The sequence below is a fragment of the Macrobrachium rosenbergii genome, chromosome 25, assembly GCF_040412425.1.
Source record: "Macrobrachium rosenbergii isolate ZJJX-2024 chromosome 25, ASM4041242v1, whole genome shotgun sequence".
NCBI classification, from domain to species: domain Eukaryota; kingdom Metazoa; phylum Arthropoda; class Malacostraca; order Decapoda; family Palaemonidae; genus Macrobrachium; species Macrobrachium rosenbergii.
The window spans coordinates 35,581,128-35,606,909 of NC_089765.1; the positions used below are offsets into that span (position 1 = coordinate 35,581,128).

General features: G+C 37.5%; 1 long non-coding RNA gene across 1 annotated transcript in view; it reads left to right on the plus strand.

The window, feature by feature from the left end:
• The window catches only part of LOC136852560 (uncharacterized), a 364,973-nt gene that overhangs the window by 146,342 nt on the left and 192,849 nt on the right, over window positions 1–25,782 (plus strand). The gene's annotated exons all lie outside the window — the stretch shown is intronic.

Genomic DNA, 25,782 nt, shown 5'->3' on the forward strand with positions numbered 1-25,782 from the left:
AAGTTCAGTAAACTTTCAGAAATAAAATTCAGTTTAACATCACCTTAGTCTAAGATTTAGGTTGTCAACGACTTAGGTTGTCAACATCTCGTTGCCCTTGTAGTAAAAGAAATTAAAAACTACTCTTCATTGTGTTTCTAAGCAAAAAATTACTTTTCGGATTTCTTCCATTTATAAACTTTACCGTTGTGCTCTTAGATAAGCCCGCATCTTATAAAGTTTTGGGTAAAAGACACGCCTCCAATGTGCTTTTAGGTACAAAATACATAGAATGTGAGAGTACTAATCCTAGTCGAGGAGACACGAAGTGATTGACGCATTATTCAGCGATATTAGGGATAACAATTGACAAGAGGGATCAAGACGAAAGGAGAAGGAAAAAAGTGGGCATAATAGGGTATCGGGCAGGGGTGCCATGTGATGACTTTACCGAGGAGCAGAGGTCATGGGAATTCTTCCTTTACTTTAGCCTGGGGGTCTGTTTCCTTTCAGGTTTCTAGGAGTCGGGGAGAAGTGCATGGAAATGTAATTATATTTTATCATTATTTAAAAGTGTAAATCACTTTTTTAACATGGTTAAAAATTATGGTTTTTTTGTGGAGAAGTTTTTTATCACATTGTTATTGTATAGAAGCTGAGGGGATATTTTGCTGCTGTAAAATTTTTTGTACTTTCGTATTTATTTTATTTTGGGTGAGCCTCACGCCACTATATCGTTCACTCAAGTGTAACGTTATTTTCATTTACTATCACTGCTAATACTGCTACTATTGATAGTAAAGTTGACAGTGGTAGTAACATTCATTAACAATGTAAGCAGATATATGTATTAGTTTTTGCCTGTAAAACAAATTACCAAGCTTGAGCCCTTCAGTATCACATTGAAATTAAATGAAGGTGCCTACTTGTCACAAAACTTTGATTAACCATTTTTTTATAAATAAAGTCTTATTATTATTTTATAAGCCGAAACGCGGAAGCCGAAACGCGGACTAGGACTGTTCAAACTACTAAATGCAAGAGAGAAGGGTATAACAAGGTAAAGTACACATGAATGCACCGCATCACATCCATGAGGGGGCCACGGTGACTGTTCTGTGATTCTCTAGTTGAGATTGTTCTCCACTTTTACTGTTTGGAGTGTCCATTTTACGTTTTAACAGTCTTAAAACGTAAAATGGAAACTCCAAACTATTTGGAATTCCCATCGTGACAGTTTGTGCTACTTTACAGTACGAGTTTTTATAGTACTTAAGATTATTCCTTGGTCAGTGAAACAATTTATTATAGAAGAAGATTCCACTGTGCTAGGTAGCGTAATCGGTAAACATATTGGATGGAGAGTTGATGCAATCTAGGTACGGGGAAAAAAATGTAAATTAACTGATGGTAAGGCGATAGATTGGCAGACATGAATTGGATTTGTAAAGTTTGCTCTAAGAAGATTTGACTTTCATGACTTACATTTTTTTCAATTTAGTGTCCATAGTTTCGTAATTTTGTAATTGCGTCTTTGTTGTGTTTAACGTCAAAAATTTAACGATAACATTTTTATGTAGCATATTTTTTTTTATTATGCCTTTATGATCTTTATATGTAGTACTGTAGTGCAGTATTTTCGGGGGTCGTGCGAGATCACTCCAGTGTGAACTCAAATTCATAAAGATTTTTTCACGGAATAAAGATGAATTCAAGATTTCTTCTTCCTCGGTTTGAGAATGTGTAATCCAGTCTTGATATAACTGTTTTCATTATGTTCTTCAACATGCTGAATAGACCTCTAATCGATGTACATGATATTAAATACATATATACAATTCATTTGTATCGAATTTGAAACATAACTTTTTCATTAAAGGTATTCAAGATTCAGCACCCGAGATTTCATTTTGTTTTATAGTCCCAGGGTTTGAAAAGAACAGCATTTTCATGACTGACTGAATCCGTGCTACGAAATACATTTAACCACTCAGTTTTTAAATAATTCAGCCTTAGGAAATCAGACATACAAGATCTGAGCCTGTGGACTTTAACCTGGCGATTAAACAGTCACAAACTGAACAGTTCCTAGGCGTGGCTGTAGCTAAATAGATTGAATTATGTTGCTCAGAAACGTGCTTTCCGTAGACAAGGAAGTGAGATAGTGACATTGCAATTGCTTAGTTACAGCGTATGAATTAAGTCAAGGTGGGTCAAGGTTCAGTGTTGACAAAACTGACACGGTGACTTGGTAAATCTTTATTAATTCCCTCTTAGTGACTTCAGATTATTTATATTGGGCCCGAATATGATTCAACTATAAATATGTTACTTTTAATTTACGTGATATAGCGTTTAATTTCACTTTAAGAATTCTGCTGGTCACCTTTGTAAATGGAATTAGTCTAGGGTTGTTTCTGAGACTGAAAACATTTGATTCATCTCTGTCTTGAAACACTAGCAATACGCAATCAAGGATGGATAAATCCCACCTAGATGTTAAGGAACGGTTCGAAAAGGTTTTTTTCGCAACCCAAAGAGCATATCATCCGGCATTTTAGAAACAACTCTAAATAGGCCCTGTCATCATCTTGCAACACACGTAAGAGTAGCTGAAATTGGAGTCGATTATTCAGTGTTGGGACATCGAAAAAAACTTCTGGGAAATTACTTCAATGTTTCTTACTTAAGTTAATTCTCACGGAGTGTGAGATTTGTCGAAAACGAGAAATTTCTGCGAGTTCTTAGCAATTCCTTGTTAAACTTTATTTTACTCTTAAATTGCCGTTAACAATGCAAAGTCTACAAAAGCATCATAATTTAGTTTTAGTTACAGATTTTATTATTGTCAACAGTATTTTTTTTTCACCCCAAAATCATTATGTACAGCTCCTCAAAGCTTTATATTAAATTTTTCGCAAAATGCAGAATGTGGTCAGATGATGTGTTGTGAGTCACATTATAGGTTGGTTATGTTTTTCAACCAAGTTGGTGTTATTTCTAAAAGCGCTTATTGCTATACTGGTAGTTTTTATTTGAGATTTCATTAGCTGACACCATCGTCGGGCCTAGAAGAAGCCCATAAATTAGCAGCATGAATTATAAGGTAAATGATTTAACTTTCATTATGAGAAGATAGCTACATTTTAGGAGTTTACTCGAAAGGGATAAATTTACGTATTTTTCTAATGATTCATAAGTTTAACTTATTATTATTATTATTATTATTATTATTATTATTATTATTATTATTATTATTATTATTATTATTATTATAGTAGTGGAGGTTGCTGTTGTCGTTGCTGTGTTATCAGTGATAGTAGTACAGTAGTGGCGGTGGTGCTGGATAGAAGATAATTAATCATGTTGGTGGTGGCAGGGAACAAGACGTTAAGGCTCCACAGTCAGGCAAATGATTGAACAAGTGTAGGTTATTGCTGGGTGATGTCCATGTTTTAAATATTTGTATAATCTCTCTCTCTCTCTCTCTCTCTCTCTCTCTCTCTCTCTCTCTCTCTCTCTCTCTCTCTCTCTCTCTCTCTCTCTGTGCCCCATATATCATTATTTCCGTAGGTGGAAAGAGCAGCAGCCGATTTGCTGGAGTGTAAAGGCCGCCGAACAGGGTCCATTTGGTGGGGGTTGTCTTCTCCTTTATTTACGTGTCCGTCCGTCCATCTGTGTGTGTGCGTGTGTCTGTGTGTGTGTGTCTGTATGTCTGTGTGTCGTTGGTTGAGCTTAAATAGCTTTTTAGCTTCACCGCCGCTACTGCTCTTGTTCCTATTGTTAAAGGCTGGCGTTAAGGGAACACCTTTCTGGTGAAACTGGGAAGGGTATATGGCCTGGGTATTGGGATTGTGGGAGAGAAGGTATTGTGGGGGAGGGGGGCAGTGGATGTCTAAGGGTATGGTGGAGACGCCTTGGAGGAGGAGGAGGAGGAGGAGGAGGAGGAGGAGGAGGAGGTAGAGGTGGAGGTGGAGGTGGTGGGGGCGGAGGAGGAGTGTGGTTTAATCCCTCGATCCATCACCTGGATACGACCGCCTTTCAGGTAATTTGTCAGCGGACTCCGCCCTCCCTTGCACGCCCTCAGTGTGTCAGGGGAACCTTTAAGAACATCTAGCCGACTAGAGGCTTCCTGAGTGTCATTTCATTTGTACGAGTCTCTCTCTCTCTCTCTCTCTCTCTCTCTCTCTCTCTCTCTCTCTCTCTCTCTCTCTATATATTATATAATATATATTATATATATATATATATATATATATATATATATATATATATATATATATATATATTATATATATATATTTTATAAATTTCTGACTCACATGGGGATCAGACCCATATCTCTCAATTGAAAGGCCAGGGCGCTACCAGTTGACCCACATAGGTAGCACCGTGGACTTTCATTTGAGGGACCGGGTTCGATCCCAAAGCAGTCAGATTTTTATTCCTGTGAAACACGTACTTATGTGTTCATTAGTTCCATATATATATATATATATATATATATATATATATATATATATATATATATATATATATATATATATATATATATATATATATATATATATATATTGCATAATATATATACATATACTCGTATTTGTGTGTATGTGTGTGTACATAATTAATGACTTTCACTTAGCTATCTGGATGTGTTCTAAACATTACTGCCGAATTCAACTTGTGTATGTAGAACGGAAATCAGCCCATCTTTACCAATACGGACAAATGTAAAGTTTGTTATGTTTAGTCACTGCCTCGTTCATAGTTTAACTGATGTACTGGGGATGCACCTCCTGTCAAGAAAACGTTCAAAACAGTTCACCCACACAGTTTCATCAGCAACATATCGAAACCCCGACTTTCTGTTGATTCCTGGATATTAAGGCTTTTGTCTTCAGAAATCTCTGTCACTCCATCTATCTGGTATTTTCTACGTCTTCTTCTCCTCCTACTTATGAACATCTTCGATTTATACATTCTTAACACTAACCTACTATCCTCCATTCTTTCCACATAATCAACCCCTTTCCAAACAGGCTGACAGTTTTTTCTCTCACCTTCTTACCACTTCTACGAATCTCCACATGTCTTTCTATCCGTAGGGGGTGTAGTACCTTCAGTGCATCTCACGGGGTGCTCTGTAGGCACTACTAAAGGTTCTTTGCACTGTCCCTTCAGCCCCTAGCTGCAGCCCCTTTCATTCCTTTTACTGTACCTCCATTCATATTATCTTCCTTCCGCCTCGCTATCCACCCTCTCCAAACAATTATTTCATGTTGCAACTGTGAGGTTTTCCTCTAGGGACACCTTTCAAACCTACCTACTTTCAATTTCCTTTCCAGCACTGAATTACCTCATAGGTCCCAGTGCTTGGCTTTTGGACTAAACTCTATATTCCATTCCATTCCACATGTTTTACTCTATCAATGTTTCTTGCGCCAAGTATACTACGCAGTTTAATGCGTGCATATATATGTATGTAATGTCTGAATAGCCTCGCCCTTTCTTAGCGTAGCGCGTTTGAACCTTTACAAAGTATATCGCCTATAATAGGTCCCAAGGAAAGAGGAATAGGGTGAGCGGTTCCCCGCAGCCCTGATTTCTGACATAAGGAAAGAAAGATGAGGATTAAGAGTTGACTCATAAAGACGGGGCAGAGAGAGACCTGTGGATTACCGCGTCTTCTGTTGCTCAGTTTTTGGACGCTGGATAGGAGGTATTATGAATGGTTTTTGTAAGGAATGTCTTTATAATAATGATATAATTTAATTTCACATATTATCCAATGAAACAATACAAAATCAGTAAAATGTAATTCATAATATAAAATGAAAAAAATATATAACATGAATAGTAAAATGGCTGTATTTGGGATTTTCAAACAAGCGTAAAGGAAAATCCTGTCCGCTGAAGAAAGAAAGTTTATACGGATTTGAGGGTATTTTCCTTACACGCGAAAATTGGGGGCAAAAACATGCGAAGAATGAACACAAACAGTTTTTAATCTTATATACATTTTGATTTTTTTTTTGTGATTTGCGTATGTAAGAAAAATAGCTTGCATTTCATATCATATTAAGGCTCCTTTCAATGTTGATATCGACGGTTTCAAGAATAATTAGTAACAGATAAAATCTTGCATCATAATTATTTCCGCGTTTTTCATTACAGTGGCTTCAAGGATACTTCATAAATGTAAAAATAATTTTATATCATAATGGACTTCTTTCATTGTTCATTACCGTGGTTTAAAAATATTTCCTTTATAAACTGGATGCACCTTTTCGCATGTTTTAGAAGTTTGAATTGGGCCTGTTCATCTTTTAGGATATTTACCTGAGAGGGACCGTCATATACAAAATGATTAGAAACATTCTGAAAATCTTGTCTAGATTTATCCCATGGGAGGTTTTCTGGGTCAGATGAAATGTTTTCCCACATAAAAAATTGTGCCCGTATGATACAGTTGCATTTTCATCGTTTGCAAATGTCATTGTAACCTATACCCCAGTCGTAAAAATAAGTAGATGTAGAATGAAGAAAGGCATAAAATGACCATACACAACTATCCTGCAAGAGGACCTCACTGTCCTTACGACAGGGACAGTAAGGTTGGAGTACCTCCAGGTCCTACCCTGTTTGGACAGTGCTTGGGCACTGATCACACAATATATGTGATCACACATAATTATGTATGTTCAGTTTCTAGAATACTGTACAATAGCGCAGTTGCCTGTCTCTTGCCTCTGCTGTTCATTACCAACCTTTAAACCCTTCAGGTTGTGCTTCCCAGCCTGAAGTTTGCTCTGTAAAGGGTAATTCCACTGGTACACCACATGCAATTCTTTGTAGGTATTTATGGAAGTTTTTTTTTTTTTGCAGCATCCCTTCGGTTCCTGCTTGCAACCTCTTTTACTTTACCTCCATTCGCGCTTCCTTTCTTCCATCTTGCTGCCCAGGCTCTCTAAACTGTTACTTCATTGTGCAACTGTGGTTTTCCACGTTTCACCTTTGTGGCCTTGTACAATATAACTTATAGTTACCGATGTCTGTTTCTTGCTGCCCAGCAACGCCAACTCCATTTCATCGTCTTGATTATCGAGGAGGGATACAATTTGTGGGATGGGAGTTCATATTTGAATCAAATTGTTGTTGAAGATTAAGCCAGCCTTGTGCTGGCACGGGCTCTTGCTGCTGGAGCAGCCCGTATTTGAATCCAATAGTGAGTGCTGTAGCGGTCTTTTAAACCACCTAATAATGTTTAGAACTAGGTTTCAATATGTCTTTCATGCTGATACTTCAAGGGCAAAAGTACCTAGATATTGAAGCCCTTGGATTCCGTGGATGGGATATTTCTTTGGGCAGGATTCTCAGTAGGCTTTCTGCTTTGCCCTTCATTATGATTAGATTTGGGATGATCGTATAAGATCTTGCAATACTCTCGATACTAGTAGGGTAGCGTACACTATGGCCTTTCGAATTGTGATAGTGTTCCTTCGGGATGGGGCAGGCGGTAGATATCTGGGAGGCAGTTTTCACCAGTGCCATTGGCGGGTAAGTGTGTTTCATGGAAAGTTTTAGATATCATTTTAACCCTCTCAGTCAGAAAACCTTTGTAAGATCTATCTGTCCCAGTGCCAGGGATTTGATTGTTGATATTTTACTCTGTACATTGTGAAGTTACAGTTCTTGCTATGGTACACATTGTTATTGTCATAAAAATAATGCTTCAAAAACGTCGTAACAGACTCATTGGTTGATGGCAAATGTCATAATTAAGGCAAAGAGTTAAGTGCATATATATATATATATATATATATATATATATATATATATATATATATATATATATATATATATGTGTGTGTGTGTGTGTGTGTGTGTGTATGTATGTACAGTATATATATATATTATATATATGTGTGTGTAAGTGTTTTGATTTGTTAAAATTAACAAATCCCTGGATTACATTGTTTCTAACAATAAGACTCAGGATAAACACTAGGCCCATTATTGCAACAATGATCCCTTATACCCATCCAAATTCAAACCGGTCAAGGTTTGGACCAAAGAGAAGAAATGTTGAAAAGTAGAATCCAAAGTCATGCCTGAAGTGTTTGAGTCTGCTTCTTATGACAGTTTGAAACTAGATGATTGTAATAGTGAACATTACTACATCAGTGAAATACATAGAAAGGTGCTTTAGTGTTTGGCAGACAACTAAAAAATCCCAATTTGGCAAAGGAAATTTTTAAGAAGAGGTACAGTCTCCATTTGAAAGCAATAGATTGATAGGCATGGGGACAGTCGGTGGTAACAAGGCTAGCTTAGACCTCAAGGAATATTTAATTTGAGTAGCGGTGTCATTTACTCTAAAGTACTGATGAAATTTTCAGAGGAAACATTTCTAAAAGAATTTAAGAATCAGGGTGTTGTAGGTTTAAGGTGCTATATGGAAAAAAAAAAAAAAAAAAAAAAAAGAGCATGAAATCCTCATCCACTTTTAATGACAGTTGTCAGTCTCCCAAAGCTCCCAGTGGTAATGTCAACATTGTATCACTTGATTAAAGTTTGATGTTATATTGTCGAGCATAATACCATATATATAAATACTTCTTGCTGAAGAAAAGAAAATCCGTGGCTTGTTCAAAAGTATTAACAAAAATTGACAATTTGGACATCTCTGAATGATGCAATATTTTTTATTGTTATTTCATTATTTTAAAGTACTGTTCGTATGTTCGGACTCGGAATTAAATTTTGCCACCATCAAATTTTTGAATGAATTGTATTCATTTTAATCGTCGATGAGCATGTATGTTTTGACGTCAGTTTATCGATCATTTAATCTCAGGCTCCGGTAATAGCGTTTATCGACAGCATTTAATCCAAAGCCCTATAATTCTTCTGATATCTATCCGAAACAGATCGTCTGGACTCTTCATCAATATCGCCGTCGTTCATGATGTAGTGCCCTTGTCAGACACACAAAGCAGGGAAATATGTTCATTTTTGGCTAAAGATCTCTTGGGTTCGTGGGGCTAAGATAGGTTATTAATGGTTGAAAAGATATGGCTGCACATTTTGTCGTCATCATTTTCTTCCTTCAGTTATGCTGAGATTTATTTTTGCTGCATTTTATGAGTTTTCACGAAGAGTACTCGGTACTTTCACAAGTTAGGCGGAATGCTGCTGCTTTTATGAGCAAATCATGAAATTATAGAAACAAAGGCGTTAGAAGTTTCTAGGAATTATTCAGGAATATTAGAATAATGATACTTTGTACTCTAGGGAAAGTGTAGGCTAAGACAGTAGGAATGATAAGGAAAAAACAATGAAAATTTAGACAAAGGAAAGGAAGTGTGGATCAAGTGTTTATGAAATACTTATGTGAGGAGTTTGAAGGCAAAGGAAAAAGGCTGTTTGTGACACATGTAGGGCAGAAAAGATTTTGATAGAATCGCCAGAGGCAGTCAGGAAGGTTTTGAGTCTGCGGTCAAATGACAGAAGCAAAACGTAAGAGTTACTAATTTGGAGTAAAAGTTGGTCAGAGTCAGAGAGAAGGGAGGCTTGGTATAATTGATGAGAGGAACTTGAGATTGTGTGACCGAGAGACCGGGATGAGACTTCAGTGGTCTGTGGTATCCAAGGTTTGATTGTAAGTTGAGCAAAGTTTCCTTTATGGAAGTGAAGTGAGGATGTGGATTGCAAATTAAAGGTAGAAAATGGATCTGCTGAGATATGTGCCACAAAAAGAATTGGAAGGTGAAGAAATGAAGAGACACTTGTTAGTGGAAAAAAGGTTAGCCGAAGTGATAAGATGGATCGTAGTGATATGGAAAGGATAAAGGATGGTGTGAAGTGTATAATTCACTAGTATTTGAGGGGAAGGAGAGGAAGGTCTTAAGAGATGCTGGATGGATGGGGTGGAAGAGGATTTGAAAGGAAGTGCCTTAATACACGGGAAGCATAAGGGGGCAAAATGAGATCTCCTTTTCTGAAAAAGGACTGCGGTCCCAGAGATTGAGATGGTTTGGATATGTGATGAAAAGGGATGACGAAGAGTAGATCAGAAAAGCAGTAGATATGGAAGCCGCAGGACGAGGACCTTCAGGAAGACTCCCAGAAACCATGGAATAAAGGGGGTTAGTTGAAGTCTTGACATAATAGATACCCGGCAGAAAGCGCACAGGACAGAGGGGAGACTGGCGCGCTCAGTATATCTTAATCAAGAAAAAGTACATCTGATAAATAAAAAAATTGCCATCGATACAATAGGCCAAAAACATCATGGAGGATGGAAAAGGGAACAACGAAGCATTAAGCGATCACAATGAAAATACGGATGCGTTTCACATTACATTCTTGGTAGACTACACGGAAAGAAACAGTGATTATATTTATGGTCACAATAACAATGATAATACTTAATAAATAGTACCCACCCTCGCATATGTATACGTGTATACAAGCTCCTGCTATGAGAGCGGTGAGGAGCGTGTGATGCAGGGTGTTATCACCCGTTTGACTCACTTGAGGGTGAATAAACATATACCCAAGGCTTCCTTGCTCGCTGAAATGTTGAATATGATGATGATTCAAGTTTCTGTAATGGATGAATTAACACCATAATACGAGAGGGAGAATATTGATAAATAAAATGAATATGTATGGCAAAACGGATATTATTAATATTTATGTTTCAGCATTGAATAAGAACATTTTTGTATGAGCACTTGCATAAATTTCCCATTAATTGAATGCTATTAGAGATACGATCTCCCACACATGAGAAAGACAAAATATTAATGAGCTGTGCAGATGTAACGGAATTTAACACTTTAATACACACACACACACACACACACATATATATATATATATATATATATATATATATATATATATATATATATATATACACACATACATATATTATATATATACTGTATATATATATAATATATATATTGTATATATATATGCGGATGCAAATGTTTTTGACGCATGTACGAGAGCTTACTTTCTAAAATGACAATAAAATAGTAATGATAACAATGAAAACAAAAGTGTACCAGTAAAATTAATAAAAAAAAACACTAGTTTAGTGGAACACGCAAGGTAGGGTTAGGGGACGGCCGGTGATAATGGAGTTGGGTTGGTAAGGTTGGTGCCTTGGTGGAGTGGGTTAGTGAGGTTAGTGGTGGCCGGTGAGGTTAATGGAGAAAAGTTGGTGAGGTTGAAAAAGTGCTGAGTCATCCGGGGTAGATATTTCCCTAAATCCTCTATTATCTTCCCATTGCAATAGCAAGTTGTCTTGGCAAAATGCTGTGGAAGAGGTTGTCAGTGCAAGATTGCTCTGGCATTTAGAAGGAAACAACTATATTTATCCCTCTCAGAGTGGCTTCAGAAACAAGCGTTCTGCCACTGATGTGTTAGGCCGCTTGAAGTCCTGTATAGCATGTGGAGCCTTTGCATCACAGTAATGGCATGTCGGTGTCCTTTTGATGGTCTATGACACCACACACAGACATGTTAATTTGGAAGACTTTTCGTAAAAACCTTCTTTAAAGACCCAACGATTTCAAGTGCAAGTAAGGTTAACCCTCTTGAATATGAAATATTAAGTTCTTTAGGTGTCCTGAGTGTTAACCTGTTTCCATTGGGTATAAATTCCATGCAAAGGTAATTTCTTAGGACATGTTGCAAACTTTGTCAGTGATCTTTCAATATCTTTTGCTACCTCACGAATGGTAGAGACAGAACGACATCTTCAACTTACTCTTAGTAAAATTGTGAAAAGGTCTGAATTTCGTAGCTTAATATTTTCGACAACACAGGCATTCATTGTCCATTTTCGTCACAGTAGAAGAGTGCACCCAAAACCAGATTTATTTATAAATAGTCGAAGAATTCCGTGTACTACAGAAACCAAACTTTTAGACATATTCGACGTCCAACCTCCTTTAACTTCTCATTTAGTTAATCTGAAAGCCATATGAAGTCCATGGATTCGCTAAACCCTTTTCTCACGCAGCCATGAGAGATCCCAGCATCCTGCCTTTAAGATTAAACAGAGCACTAATCCATACAATATTAACTTCTGTGGGGTATATACATTTACCTTACTCCATAAGCTTCAGTTGTTTAATGCAGTCCATAGTGGTGTAATCAGAGGTACTACAGGAACTTCTCGATCATTTCCGACTGAAAATACGTTGGTGAATGCAGGCAAGCTTATTTTGAAACTGCACTTACAAACTTTGGTGGGTCAGATTTTTACAAGTTTCCATAGACTACCAGATTCCCTTACCTAACTGCATTTTCCTGTTTCCCGTATTATTGGGACCATCTGAGAATGACATAAGTATCTTTTGTGGGTAAGTGGCATTGGTAATAATTTAAAGCTACAGTTCCCGTTTTGTAATATAACACGGCGTAAGTTGTCTTTAATGGCTGCTTGAAAGTTACCAGGTGTGGAATATTGTAAAGTGGTTTTATGAAAAAGTTGACAAATGAAACTACGGACAGCATATGATAAGTTCATAATAGAGTAAGGTAAACAGACTGCTGGTTGTATCGGTAAAATCGCGATTTAAAAAGCTAGGCGGATATTAATAGATATAAAAACAGACAGACTAGTAGGATTATACAAAGAACCAGTGGGTTATCGAGTAGATATAAATGTAATTTTCTTATACTGGCTGTAGAATGAGATGAGTTTTTGGAGATACCATTTAAAAATCGACTGAAAAGGCATAAGTTTTTCAGTTTATAAAAAAATTTTGTGACCGAAACAAGGTAGACTTTTGAGAGCACAATATCTGAATCCTGTTGACTGTCAGCCTCTGGAATTCTCTTCCTCCTCAAGTTTTCGATGACGTTTACAATTATCTGTCAAATAAAAGAGGGGTCCTTTGCTTCACTTTTTCTTGTAATCATACCTTACATTTTTCCCATCGGCCCTGGGCTACTTATGGGGACTGTTTCATTTGTTGCCACTGGATTATAAAAAAGAAAAAATAACTTCCATAGTAAACAACGTTGTGTTTTTTCTTTTTTGTGACATAAAGATATTTTCAGTTTCACTGACAAGATGTTACTTCAGGTGGTTGATCAGTTGTGGAAGCTTAAGAATCAGATATCAAATAATAATAATAATAATAATAATAATAATAATAATAATAATAATAATAAAGAAAATAACTCTGGTTTGAATGAATTAATAGTTTGTCCAGTGGCCAGTATAAATCATGGAAATTAGAGGAAATGGGGGAAAATGTTTTCTTATATATATATATATATATATATATATATATATATATATATATATATATATATATATTATATATTTATAATCACGAAGATCATTTATATCAATTCATTATACTTTGGGAATAACTTATAATTAAAAGGAATTATAATATGTATATTTTCTGCGTCGCAGAAGCATTTATCAGTTATGATTCCAGTTGGGCGCAAGTTATTCCCAGGTTACAGTGAATTTAATAGTAAGCGATATATTTGGCTTAATATTTGTGAATAAAAAAAGTCAATCGTGTATAAGTGACGAAGAAGCATATATATATATATATATATATATATATATATATATATATATATATATATATATCTTCTTCTTCTTTTTCTTTTAACGTGCTTTTATTCCCATTTTTGTATGGGGTAAGCACGATGCCTTCTTTGAAGGACTTTTGATTTGGCTTTGGGTAGACCTGTGGTCTCGATCGGCTGCCCTGCCTGACATCGCTTAGACCCCGGTACGTATGTTTCATGTATCATACCAGACCCAACGCCCTTTCTTCCCAGCAGCGAGAAGTTATTGCGCGGGTATGGCGAGCGTTCGAGACGAGAGATGTTTGTTATGTTTTTAGAAGGTGTTGTAGTGGCTTTGTTTTGTGTGTGTATTTAGTCTGTAACATCCATTTGCTTTTTAAGCAAACCTATCCGTTGATTACATATATAATCCCGGGATGTCTACACGGATAGTCAAAGTGTCTATCAGCCGGCTTGCGGGATTGAACCCGATCTACGAAGTCCAAGCTGCTGCTGTAACCGACTGAGCCATCGAGGCTCTCATATATATATATATATATATAGAAATCATCAACACACAATCACGTGTGGAACAGAAATAAATTTCTGACTCACGTCGGGATCGAACCCAGGTCTCTCAGGTGGAAAGCAAGGGCGTTACCCACTGGGCCATACAAGTCTAAAGAAGTTGGAACCTGAGATAAAAAATTACCTGGGCAAGCAATCTGTTGCATACCAGCGAGTTTTCCCCAACTTCCCGACTCAGCAGTTAGCTTGCCCAGGTAATTCCTTGGGTGCAGTTGCTCTCAGGTTCCAACTTCTTTTAGACTTGTATGGCCCAGTGGGTAACGCCCTATACCTGAGAGACCTGGGTTCGATCCCGACGTGAGTCAGAAATATATATATATATATATATATATATATATATATATATATATATATATAGAGAGAGAGAGAGAGAGAGAGAGAGAGAGAGAGAGAGAGAGAGAGAGTACGTATAGCTTAGTTTAACCAGACCACTGAGCTGATTAACAGCTCTCCTAGGGCTGGCCTGAAGGATTAGATTTTACGTGGCTAAGAACCAATTGGTTACCTAGCAACGGGACCTACAGCTTATTATGGAATCCGAACCACATTATAGCGAGAAATGAATTTCTATCACCAGAAATAAGTTCCTCTTAGTCTTCATTGGCCGGTCGGAGATTCGAACTCGCGGCCAGCAGAGTGCTAGGGAGAGAGATATAATTTATATATACATACATACATACATACATACATACATACATACATACATACATTGGCCTTGAGTACTATGGAGATAAAGAGAAGGCGAGAGAGATGGTGGAAAGAAAGAGTATGAATAAGACAGTTTTGTTTTATGCAGGTGGTCAACATTGTCGTAGAAACTAATACAGAAAAAAATGGATTGGGAGGTAGAGGGGGGGGGGGGGGCGAGTCAGGGGCGAATGGTTATGGAAGGATATCAAGACCAGGTAGACATACGGGTGGTCATCGTTATCATCAGAGAACTTGAAGAAAACGAGAGAGAGAGAGATAATTGATGGGTGTAAGAGAATGGAATATCTAGGGCAGGTAGGCAGGCATACAGGTGGTCATCGTTGTCACGAGAGAACCTTTTAGAAACTAATACATACCGTTTGACCTTGTGTCAACACGCGGCCATCAGCGTGAAGTGTCGTTTTCCCGTGTCCCCTTGGAGTGTTTGTACTGACAATGACCTGGGTCCTTGCGACAGGAGAAAAACGGGGAAAGGACGGATCCATCTATCTGTCTCCTGTGTTTGCAGAGGACCCGGCCAATGGAACGGAATGAAATTCGATGCCCCATTTCACCCGTCCCTTCAATGAGGCTTTCAGCCCTCATTTCTCCAACCCCCTCCTCCCATCCCTGCCGATATCTCCCTCACTCCTTCACCCACCCCAATACAAGCCTCTCTCTCTCTCTCTCTCTCTCTCTCTCTCTCTCTCTCTCTCTCTCTCTCTCTCTCTCCAAAGCCATCATTCATTCCGCTTCAAGTTTTGTGTTTGTTTGGAGTGAGAGGGTCGGCTTGCTCTTGGCTTTATGCTGGATTGTCCTGTAAATGGGATGGTTTGATTTTCTAGAGGCCCGGAAAGTAACTTTTAACTGTTGTTGCTACTTCATTGTGTAATTACTGAGAGATGAAATAACATTTAAATCGCAAAGGACTCGAAATTAAGACTTTGCTAAGAGCTAAATTGATATTTGATTTTAAGCGCTGAATGGCCATAGTTGCCCCAGTGCTTGGTGTGTATGCCTAAGATCTATAAATCAGTCAATCATTCAACCGTTTATGCTATGCTATATTGGGGCATATTGAAATTCCATGGAATTATCAAGGCTGCGTTGTATGCTACGTTATATTTTTGTATTATACTTCATGGTACTTAAAATTGATAGATTGCAGTATGGTCTTACAGTCTTCTCTGATAAAGATCATAGGTCACTGTTCAACATCTGTGGCTAAACAGTATTTGCGTTACAGATTGATTTGTGTATTACTGTACCATCATGATCATCGTCATTTTTTCCATATTTTATCGAAGTTGTGTAGTTAAGCATGAACTGTCGTTTTCATTGATCACTAAAATAATAATGACAACTGTAAAGAAAAAAATTTGTAACAAATTTTCAGGACCTTTTGACTTTTTACAATGTACAATTGCTCTTTCGATATTCCATTGCAACATACGATTGATCTTCCGACATACATTGCAACACCAGAAATTTTGGGCGTGACCTGTTTATGGGGTTCCATGGTTGGGTGCCTTGGGTCACCTCGCTCTGGTAAAGTCTTCTCTCACGAACGCTTAGCATTTACTCTCGTAAGTTGGAAATTAGCAGAACCTCTTTTATTTTGCTTTATGTCCCCCATTTTTCCCGTTATATGCAGATACTCTCTCTCTCTCTCTCTCTCTCTCTCTCTCTCTCTCTCTCTCTCTCTCTCTCTCTCTCTCTCTCTCTCTCTCTCCAAAATGAAAGTGGGCCTTATCTGTAATAATAAAATCCGACTGAATCTTGTTTGTCCTCCCCCGGGTGACAGTAGGGGAGACGTGCCACCCACACCCTTCAAAACAGTTTGTTCGCCCCGGGCGTGGGCGGGGTAGGTAGGGGAACGGGAGGGTAGGGGAGACATCCACTCTCCTCCTGCAAACCTGTTTGTCCACCCCGGGTGCGGGCGGGGTAGGTAGAATATCGGGAGGGTAGGGGAGACAATAGTGCCGACAAGCTCGTTATTTCAATATTACCTCATAGATAGATCTTAACATTTCCTATGCTTTGCATTTTTACAGTACTCAGATGTGGAGGCAGGTGTTTTCTGGCCTTATCTGTCAGGGACCTGGTGTCCGAGTTTCATCTTCATTTTGTTAATTTTGTTAATTTTGTTGAATTGTCTTCGTTAGCTTGCACTCTGCATTTTCTGAACAACCCCATGGAAGTTGTTAATTCCTTTTCGTCATAGTTCTCTGCATTCAGATGATTGTTTTGTGAGTCGGGCGGTAATGTAGATTTGTGACGCTTGGTGCTGTTAGTACACCATATAGTTTAATAATTGCTTTCGTTCCATTCCTTCCTTCCCTCTTCCTTCGTAACAATCTGACAGTATATCATCAGCTTTCCTTCCTTCTTTCGCCTCTGTAGAGTTTCAAATCTTCACTCACTTCCAGTAGTGCACCAGGGTTTTTTTTTCCTTCGGTGTTAATAGAGTATCATAAGTTTTCCTAACTTCCTTTGCTACTGTTGATGTATTGTTTTCTTTCCTTTCATCCATCGCTACAGAAGGTGCACTCTCCGTTTCTTCCACCTTTGCCATCAAAAATGTATTATCGACTTAGCACCATTCCTTCGATATTAAGAAAGTAACCTACAGTTTCCGTACATCCTTCGCTGCTATGAATCCTTATGGGTTTTGTTGTTCTGTTGCTGCTAATAGCGCGCTATCGGCTTTCCGACCTTCAGTGGCTGCTAAGTGCTCTAAAATTGTCACCAGCTTTCCATCCTTCCTTCGCTGCTAAGAGTGAGCCAGTGTCTCCCCGTCTTTTCTGTATTACCGAGTGTGTGGTATTAGTTTTCCTTCCTTCATTCGCAACTGGAAGTGAGCCAGTGGCTGTCGTTCCTTCCTTAGCTACTAAGAGTGCGCTATCGGCTTTCTGGCCTTCCCTCGCTACTAAGTGTGTGCCATCAGTTTTCTGTCATTCCTACAACATATTATCAGTTCAGAACTTCATAACTAAGTGCTTTAATTGATGAGGGGCTCTTGCGACCTGAATTCTAACCCTTAAGCAGAGTGTAATGTGTATTGCAAGTTGTTATACCAGACTGAACGATGTGGGATAAATTACACATTGCCATATGTATTTTTGTCTCAGGATAATTTTATTATTATGAAATTTAGGAAACTTAGTCACTTAGTAGCTGTTTACGTCTTTGGGTTGCCATTTAATTTAATAGGTAAACAAAGCAAAGTCTATTAGCTTTTAGGATACAGTATTTCGCTTACCAGTACAATCAGTTACCTCGTAGTATGAGGGTAAAAGCTTACAACAGTTGGTCTAGTTATTTTGGCATTTGTGACTCATGAATTTTACTAGACTGGATTTTTTTTTTTAAAGTAAGGCAACTAATCCACACTAAACCTAGCTTGTCCTGGCATAAAATGGGTAACTCAGCTTTACCGAAATAAATATTGGCTTCTAATTCGCACGAAAGACGATAGAAAAGAAACCCTCGTAATGATAAGTCCATGGCTCTTTGATGGTAAAACCTTCTTTACACAAATAATCCAAAGTGGAACCGAAATATGCGGGCCCACGTAACCAAGGCTCGTCATTTTGGGAACCCTTATCCTTTGCCTGTACAAACATCCAGCCCGTTCCTATTTGTGTACCTGGTCATACGCAGGGGATGTGGATGATGTTGAAAAACTTTTTCTTTTTTTAATCTTGGCCAAAATCCTTAATTTTATTTGACACAGAGAGAAGCCTGAGAGATTTAGGTGGTTCCGGTTTGATTTGATATGTAGAAGCCGGAAAGGAGAGAGATTAAGGTGCCTGTGCATTGTTTACAACATTCAAAGGTGTGTGTGAGAGAGAGAGAGAGAGAGAGAGAGAGAGAGAGAGAGAGAGAGAGAGAGATTCTCTTTTTTACCTACCATTCCTAGGCTTCAGAGAAAATTCTCTTATGGCTTTATTTGATTCATGGCTTCAGAGGCTTTTTACCTGCCATTCATAGGCTTCAGAGAGAGAGAGCCATTCATGGATTCTCTATTTTACCTGCCATTCATGGGTTTGATTTGATAGGCTTCAGAGAGAGAGAATTCTCTATTTTACCTGCCATTCATAGGCTTCAGATAGAGAGAGAGATTCATAGAGAGAGAGAGAGAGAATTCTCTATTTTACCTGCCATTCATTCTCTATTTTACCTGCCATTCATAGGCTTCAGATAGAGAGAGAATTCTCTTTTTTACCTGCCATTCATAGGCTTCAGAGAGAGAGAGAGAGAATTCTCTATTTTACCTGCCATTCATTCAGATTTAGAGAATTCTCTTTTTACCTGCCATTCATAGTTCATAGGCTGAGAGAGAGAGAGAGAGAATTCTCTATTTTACCTGCCATTCATAGGCTTCAGATTCTCTACCTGGGCTTCAGAGAGAGAGAGAGATTCATAGGCTTCTCTTATTTTACCTTCACTTCAGAGAGAGAGAGATTCTCTATAGGCTTCATAGAGAGAGAGAGGCTTCAGAGATTCTCTTATTTACCTGCCATTCATAGGCTTCAGAGAGAGAGAGAGATTCTCTTTTTATTTTACCAGAGAGAGAGAGAGAATTCTCTATTTTACCATTCATAGAGCTTTTTCAGATTCATAGGCTTCAGAGAGAATTCTCTTTTTTACCTACCATTCATATTCTCTTTTTACCTTCCAGGCTTCAGAGAGAGAGAGAGAATTCTCTATTTTACCTGCCCATTCATAGAGAGAGAGAGATTCATAGAGAGATAGAGAGAGAATCTCTTTTTACCTGCCATTCATAGGCCATTCTCTATTTTACCTGGGCTTCAGAGAGAGAGAGAGAGAGAATTCTCTTTTTTTACCCCATTCACTTCAGAGAGAGAGAGAGAGATTTCTCTATTTTACATAGAGGAGAATTCTCTATTTTACCTGCCATTCATAGGCTCCAGAGAGGAGAATCTTCAGAGAGAGGAGAATTCTCTATTTTTCTCTATTTTACCTGCCATTCATAGGCTTCAGAGAGAGGGAGAATTCTCTATTTTACCTGCCATTCATAGGCTTCAGAGAGAGAGAGAATTCTCTATTTTACCTGCCATTCATAGGCTTCAGAGAGAGAGAGAGAGAGAGAGAGAGAGATTCTCTATTTTACCTATTCATGCCTACCACTCATAGGCTTCAGAGAGAGAGAGAGAGAATTCTCTATTTTACCTACTACTCAGGCTTGAGAGGGAGAGCCATTCATAGGGTTCAGAGAGAGAGAATTCTCTGTTTTATTTTTCAGGAGAGAGAGAGAGAGAGAATTCTCTATTTTACCTGCCATTCTGCCATTCATAGGCTTCTCTATTTTACCTACCACTCAGGCTTGAGAGGGAGAGAGATTCTCATTTTACCTGATTCATAGAGAGAGAGAGAGAGAGAGAGAGAGAGAGAGAGAGTCTAGGGCCTCTTATCTTATTTAACATTCATAGGCTTGAGAGAGAGAGAGAGGTGTGAGGAAAGATTCACATAGCTCTAATTTCTTAAATGTCGGCGCTTGGTGTAAGAGGAGAAAGCTTCAGGCGGCTCTTATTTATCATGCAGAAGCTTGAGAGAGAGAGAGGGAAAAATTATAACTCCAAAATGGCTCGACAAACAAATAAGCCCACTTTATATGCGGGGAGCGAAGGTCATAATTCGGTATTAAACCCTTTTGATTGTAATGTGGCGAAGGAGAGCCGAGAGAAATAGTGGCTGAGAATGATCTCGTATTTACACAGCCAGAAAGGCCTCCTTTGGATGGGCACCTGGGAACAGTTCCCCCATCAGAGGTGGGGGGAGGGGGAATCATTTTCTGGGAAGGGGTTGCTTAAGGATGTGACGGAGAAGCAATTAAAAGTGGATGTTTATCACTTTGTCGTTGGTTTAGAATTTTTAAAATATGAATACTGATTGTTGCATGACTTAGAATTTTGTGTTAAGTCAGTGGTCACTTCATTTTTTCTCCTTACACCTTCGAGTTCTTTTAAACTGGCATCTTCATCATAATTACATGATTATTTTACTTACTTGGATTTCTCGTGTATTTTTCTTTATAACCCCGTGTCTCTGTTAGTACGTAGTAGATGTTTCTTTTGTAATGATAACCATATGTTTAGTTGTTGATTATTGTGATAAGTAACCAGGAAGCCCTATACTTTTGTCCGTGCTTCTTTAGAGTAGCTAAAAGTCTCGTAATCCATTTAGAACGAGATGCTTTGAGACTCTTCTCTCAGGGTTTCATCAAGTTTCTCATTTAATCAGTATAAAACGAGATTTTCATTTTTATTTTTATTCTGTTTTTACTTCGGTGTTAGAATACGTTCATTGATATGTGCATTACAACTGTTCAGTTCGTAACCAAGCTCCGACATCATATGCGAATGAAAAAAAGGACAAGTGTAAAAGAATTCGTTGATATATTTCACCCTCTACGGGCTTCTTGTTTATGTTCTGGACAAAATTGATACCCTCCTTACTTCCAACTTGTGACTAATCACTTGTTACGTGTTATCATCCGATATATGTACTACCAAATACACGTAAAATGAACATATTTCATTTTCTCTCTCTCTCTGCATTATTATTCATTACTTCATTCTCCTGGTTCTCATTTACCGTCACAGCAGCTTCATTCTCGTTCACTTTTACTCAGTGTCTCTTCCTGTAAAAACTTTCAGATTTTTGGACTAGTACGAGTATCTGCAGTTGCTTATCACCGATCCCTTCGGCACGGTATTGTATGCATTACATCAGCCATTGCCACATTCCATTCAGGACCCTGTTTTTAATCAAATCATTTTGGAACCTCCCTCTCTCTCTCTCTCTCTCTCTCTCTCTCTCTCTCTCTCTCTCTCTCTCTCTCTCTCTCTCTCTCTGTTGCAACTGTCTTTGCAATACCGAAGTAGCTCATACTCACAGCCTTGCGTATCTCCGCCTCTTTCTTCTTGATATATCTCACTGTGCTCTCATTTACACTGAAATGGCGACCAACCGCGGCAAAACTTTTGCCCTTGAAGAACAAAACTTGAGTTTCTACTTCATTGAAGAACAAAACTTTAGTTTTGACTTTCCTCTCTCTCTCTCTCTCTCTCTCTCTCTCTCTCTCTCTCTCTCTCTCTCTCTCTCACACACACACACACACACACACACACACACACACACACACACACACACACACACACACACACACATATATATATATATATATATATATGTTTGTGTGTATATATATATATAAACTTGCATGCGTTTATACTGATTACATTGTGGGCCAGTGTAACATACGTATTTGTACCCATAAGGCTTTAACAGATATTAAAAACGTTCATGAACACTTCACTTTACTTCAGTAAGTAGTAATTAGGGCAGTTCCAAGTTATGTCGTATTCATATTCCCACCAAAAAGTTGGTGCTGAAAGAAACCAGCAGTATATTTATTATATGTGTATTTATTCGATCTCTTGGCATATATTACAGATTTACGTTATCAATATTATTATTGTGACGTTTGAAGTAGAACCTTCGAAATTGTTACTTGATTAAACTCGTAAATCTTCATTCAGTCTTCTTTTTCTTGACGTAATTGGAACACCAAATAGACAAGGATATATTTATATCCCTTATTAGGATTTTTACAAAAATAAGACTTAGATATTTTAGCCATCAGTCATTATGTCGAGTGTAGATTTATGCCCTTTGGAAAGAATATTGCAATTTGAAGACGGCTTTTGAGTATAGTGATGAAACCTAAGGTATCAAAACTAGAACCATGAAATAAAATGGGATGGATTCTCTCTCTCTCTCTCTCTCTCTCTCTCTCTCTCTCTCTCTCTCTCTCTCTCTCTCTCTCTCTCTCTCCTTCCTTTCTATTGACGCAGGATTATATCGGCCACCCTCATTTCCCCCTTATCCTTTTTCCCCTTTTTAAGAAGGGTTGGAATTAAGGGGGGGAGGGTGTTACGTGGGATGGGAGTGAGGACGAATGGGGCATGGGGTATAGGTCCTGCGGAGTAAGAGGAGAACATTTACAAAATGGGAGCTGGGGCTTCTAGAGGAGGGGCACAAGGAGGGCATGAAAGGCGGGATAATACCCTTCCAATATCCTTTACACGTTACAGTTATGATATATGTGACAAGGGTCCGTAAAGAGATCCTCTACACACGGGTTGTAAAAGGGGTTGTTCTCAAGGGCAGGATACTGGCCCGAGAAGCACCACCACTACTCCCGCCACTGGACTGAGAATCATTACCACTTTCCCCGGACTTTTTTCCGAATGGAGTGGGTCCTCACTCCGCTCTGTGCAGCGCTGTGATTCATGTTCGTGTTCTGTAGGACGTTGGTCATGGTCTCCCCCCCACCCCACCCCCTTACCCTTTTTTTAAAGGGGGCGGTGAAAATTTGGGAAATCATTTTATGGGGGATTCAGGAGTTGTTTGTCGGGGGAAGGTGACTGTGTGCTTCGTAACCCATGTCCTTGACTTGCTTAAGATTGTATATTTATTAATTTAACTCCTCCATGTATTAGTTGGATTTATTTCTTTGTTTCACATATCTGTTTACTTCCTTTATAAATAAACTATTATTTTATATAATAGATTTTATGAATTTTCTCACTAATCTCATTGATCTGTTACTGTCATATGCTGCAATATATTATGGCCTGCTCTCTTGTTACTGGTTCAGTTTTATATATATATATATATATATATATATATATATATATATATATATATATATATATATATATATATATATATATATGTACACACACATATGTAATGTGTACATATGTATATACAGTATATGTAATATATATATACACATACTGTGTATATCTATGTGTCTGTGCATGTGTGTTGCACTCATTTATTCGTGTGTGTTATTTCTTGAATTTAACCTTGGTTATTATAATGCTTTCAATACCTTTAGATTGTTTCTTGAGAGTGACTTTGGGGAGCATCACAATTCAGTGTGGAACATTTAAATTTGACCATAATGTTGGTCCTCTGTTACTTGCCTGTATGAGGAGACAGTACTGTTCTTTACTTGGAGTGACAACAAATCAGTTAAGAGTCATCTCTCTCTCTCTCTCTCTCTCTCTCTCTCTCTCTCTCTCTCTCTCTCTCTCTCTCTCTCTCTCTTCTCTCTAGGATAATGCTTGTGTATCTTCAAAATTTGGCGGTCAGCTTCTCTACTTATTACCAGTACTTGCTTTCTGGGACGCAATAATACCTGTGAATGTACACAAAAAACGAAACTTCTGAATTAATGGTATTTAAATGCTAATTTCTTTTTTTTTCATATATGAACAAAAGAACAAATATTCAATCAGTTTGCCTCCTGTTCATCTACCCCTTCTTCTTTTCTCTCCTTCTTCTTTCTCCTCCTCCTCTTCTTCTTTTTTAAAGGTTGGCAAGTTATTTTGCTTGATATATATATATATATATATATATATATATATATATATATATATATATATATATATATATATATATATGTGTGTGTGTGTGTGTGTATGTATGTATATATACAATGTATGTGTAAATAAATACATACATTATATATATAAATGTGCTGTGCTTGTATGTATGTATAATATATATATATATATATATATATATATATATATATATATATATATATATATATATATATATATATATATATATAATAAAGTTATTTAAGTATTCTCATACTTTATTAAACTGCTTTACGAGCGGCAAAATCAAACTTATAGTAATAACAAAAGAGAAATCATATAACCCAAAAACATTTTCATTATAACTATATCTCCCTGAGAACATTAATACAGGGAAAAAACATTTGTAAAGAAGTTCTCCGACAATACAGAAAGCTGTGCGTACCAAATGCCGTGTCAGTCATGTGTTAATTTTTAAACTGGTCAAGGTGGAAAATCACAGCGAAAAAGATTAGTACAGCTTAAAACGTGCGAACGATATCTAAAGGAGAAAAATTCGCTTTTCATTCGTTTTAGTATAATCAGTCATGCTGTCAGTTCGACGGGTTGCTAAAAGCTGGTTTAGTCTAATAATATAATAGGAAGAAGTATATTTTAATTCAGTTTTATTTAAAAAAAAGTGTTTGAAAAGAATATTAATATCACTCTAGGAATATATAAATTAAGTATATTTATTTCAAAAGGAGGAATGTCATTGTTTGGCTTAATAGCAAAGGTGCGAGTCCACTTGTTTGGAAAACGAGGTGTTTAATGGAACTCTGACATCGGTCATAAATAATGCGACGGCTCCTCCTTATCCCGTCACTTGCTAATATTTTTCAGCCGGGTGTATGTATGTTCGTGTGTGGTGTCACACTTGCTCGATAAGGGAAATTTCTCCCTGTATGTATTAGTCTTCTGAAAAATATCTTGAAAAACTAGAGACAAATTTGGTCAGGATTCATAACTTTGTAACGCATTTTTTCAACGAATTACATCTTTACATTTGTATTGCGTGTTTCGGTAAGTTAAAGCACACACACACACACACACACACACACACACACACACACACACACACACACACATATATATATATATATATATATATATATATATATATATATATGTGTGTGTGTGTGTGTGTGTGTGTGTGTGTGTGTGTGTTAATAATTTTATATTATATATATATATGTGTGTGTGTATGTATATGTATATGAATTTTCGTCACATACTTCAGTGGTCGTAGTCACTGTATTTTAGTTGTTTCCCAGCCAGGCGGCAGGTCGAATCCCACTGGTTGCTTACCATGTATCACTTTTAATTCCCCGTAGGAGTAAGTTATTCCCGAGGTAAAGTAAATTTGATATTAAATGAAATTTATGGTTTAAAATTTGTGAACACATGTAAACACACACATATGTATATATATATATATATATATATATATATATATATATATATATATATATATATATATATATATATATACATACATGTG